This window comes from Prionailurus viverrinus, chromosome B3 (genome assembly GCF_022837055.1).
Source record: "Prionailurus viverrinus isolate Anna chromosome B3, UM_Priviv_1.0, whole genome shotgun sequence".
Classification (NCBI taxonomy): domain Eukaryota; kingdom Metazoa; phylum Chordata; class Mammalia; order Carnivora; family Felidae; genus Prionailurus; species Prionailurus viverrinus.
In genome coordinates, this window is record NC_062566.1 from 138,772,136 (window position 1) to 138,775,229 (window position 3,094).

Genomic DNA, 3,094 nt, shown 5'->3' on the forward strand with positions numbered 1-3,094 from the left:
TACTGAAGTCCATTAAGAAAAGAAAGCACTGATGTCTGTTTGTTAAAAAGGGATGTGAGAAATGAAGAAGAAATAAAGAAGGGAAATACATAAGACAATTGAAGAAGACCAATGTTGAAATTATGTCACATGATAAGAATTATGATTAATCCAGTTTATTTACTGAGTGCATTAAATGACAACAAAGGTCTGGTTGGTTGCCTCTGTAGGTAATGAACAAGTGGACAGATACTACTTTTATTGAGAGTTTTTGACCAGTTTCTTCAGATTCCAAGCTAGGGATTGTAAGGGAATGAATGAGTATGTTTATGACACGTTTGGTTAATTAAAAGGGGACAAATCATAGACCGGTGATGGACATAACTCATAAAACGAGGGTTAGGATAAATACAGTCTTTGTTACCAGTGTCCATATAAAAAACAAAAAGTCTAGGCTCCAACCTATTTATTTCAGGTTGACAGATAGATTCATGTCATATTATTTCACTTTGGGCTGCAGATAGATTTACTCTTGTTAATTATCTTCTCAAAGATAGATAAATCATGAGTTAATCCATAACTACTCAAATTAAATAATAAATAAGCAAATAGACAAATACGTAAAGAGGCTTAAGAATGAGCCCTTGTGAAATGTGCCATGAAACAAAATTTCATAGTAATCTAACTTTGAACACACAAGGTCCTTTTTTTGTTTGTTTGTTTATTATTTTTTAACTTAAATTTTCGTTTGTTAACATTGATGGGTATTAAGCAAGGTCCTTTTTAAAAAAAGGTGAAAGGAGGCACTTCATTCACTTTACATTTCTGTAATATTTCATTTTATATTCTGCCATTCCTGATTTACACATTCCACCATTGATCAAGATTTGAGTTTCTTTTCTTTTTTTTTTTTAAGTTTATTTATTTTGAGAGAGAGAGAGAGCACACAGGCGTGTGTGTGTGAGCGGGAGAAGGGGCAGAGAGAGAGAGAGAGAGAGAGGAGAGAGAGAACCCCAAGCAGGCTCTGCACTGTCAGTGTAGAGCCCGATGCTGGGCTCTATCTCACGACTGACTGTGAGATCATGACCTGAGCTGAACTCAAGAGTGGGACGCTCAGCCGAGTGAGCCACCCAGGTGCCCCAGAGATTTGGGTTTCTAACATGTTGAGAGAGATACACAACTAAAGATGGAAAATTACTGGCAAAGTAAAATGAGATGTTCCTGGGTTTTCTTTGTTATGTATTTTGAAATTTGAACAAATTAAAGAAAAGGAGGGCCACGCAGGGTTATGATGAATGTGGGTTTGCAGAAAGAATGAGATCTATATGTGCGACAGTAAGTCCACTCTAGAAAGAGATCTGGGGGATTAGCTCTGGGGGAAATTAGACAAAAGACAGACATCAGTAATATTCTTACATCTTATTCTTGCTTTGTTGTGATTTATGAATATGAGCAAGTGATTTTTAGTCAATGAATGAATGAATGGATGGATGAATAAGCAAATGTATAAATGAGTAAATGAAAAAGTCCCAAGCCTAGACCAATGATGAGTACCCTGGGGTGTCTGAACCAAGGATTTTGATTAAACCCTATAACTCTGAGGTCTATCATAAAAACAAACCTAATTTCTTTCCTTGGTGGGACATGAACCGGGGCAGAAATCAGGACTATAGGTGTCTTGCTTGTGGCTTTGTACACCTTGGGTAAGGGTCTTTTTATTAGTGACTCATTGTTTCAGTATGTAAAGAAATGTATCTATGAACGAAGACAACGAGGGCTAGGTCTTTACCAATTATGAGAGTATCTAATGAGAAATAAATTATTATTAAAACATTTCTGAGGAGCTGAGTTCCAGTAGGTTAAGAGTCTAAGACTTTTTTTTACCGCGTTTCATCAGGAATATGTAGGCAGGTATCAGTATTGCTTCTGGGTTGGTGGTGGTTAATTTTATTACAAATTTTATTAAGAAAAGGCGGGGCGGGGGGGAAAGGGAAACATAATAAATGATTGATTACGGATGTACTTAAAGAAGATCGAGCATGGGCCAATGAGAGAGATAGGGTTAGATGAATTATTCTCAATCAGTATCATTTTTGAAAACGACCCATTTAATTGTTTTTCTGCGGGTATAGAGTTTATGGGAAGATGTTAGTATTATTTAGGTATGTCCAGGGATGTAGTTGCACAGAGTATCGAGGATACTATTATAAGTGAGCCAAGGACGAGATTATTTAAAAGAGGGCAAACATGTATCAGTGAGGATAATACGTTATTACAAGAAGATAATTATTACCTTTGTTCCACCCTTCAGTATCCATATAAGTAAAAGGGGTTTCTTTGAGGCTCTGCCCACTTTGGGTAGAGGGTGTAGAGATGATTACTTTTCATATTTAGACCATTTTGCATTTTTTTGAAAAAAAAAAAAAAGAACAAATTTTTACATGAGTAAATAAATAAAAAAACAGAATAAATTTATAAAGTAAGGCCAGGCACGGATCATTGATGAAACTATGTCAAGAAATGAAGATATAAATGTATAAAATTCTTATCAAGGAAGAACCATAAAAAAAGATAGTTTAGACTAGGACCTATGCGGTTGGGGTTTAACAGACAGAATGTGGAAAAGGTATAGTTCTGAATGAGGAACAGGTGTCGTTCTGAATTCTTCCACTAGGTTGTCGGTTTAGCAGTTGTCATTGTATTACATGCATTATAATTAAAGAGGTCAGTAAGGGGTGCCTGGGGGGCTCAGTCGGTTAAGCATCTGACTTAGGCTCAGGTCATGATCTCACAGTTCGTGGGTTCGAGCCCCGTGTTGGGCTCTGTGTTGACAGCTCAGAGCCCGGAGCTGCTTTGGATTCTGTCTGTCTGTCTCTCTCTCTCTCTCTTTGCTCCTCCCCTGTCCACACTTATGTGTGTGTCTCTCTCTCTCAAAAAATAAACGTTAAAAACTTAAAGAAGTCAGGAAGTAAGAAGGCCATTTTTGGGCTAATAATCAGAATATGGTAAAAAAGGGATTTACGAGAAATCTACTACAGTAGGACTGAGGTGTCTTGAAAAAAATCTAAATTCATACTGCTTCTTCCATTTTCTAAAATCTGCTTGTTACTCTGCA

General features: G+C 36.7%; 1 non-coding gene across 1 annotated transcript; it reads left to right on the forward strand.

Moving 5' to 3' along the window:
- Positions 1 to 1,515: 1,515 nt before the first annotated feature.
- LOC125169314 (small nucleolar RNA SNORD113/SNORD114 family) lies at positions 1,516 to 1,587 on the forward strand. Its single transcript, XR_007153626.1, has one exon. It is a non-coding gene; the product is annotated as a small nucleolar RNA SNORD113/SNORD114 family (small nucleolar RNA).
- The last annotated feature ends 1,507 nt before the right edge of the window (positions 1,588 to 3,094 follow it).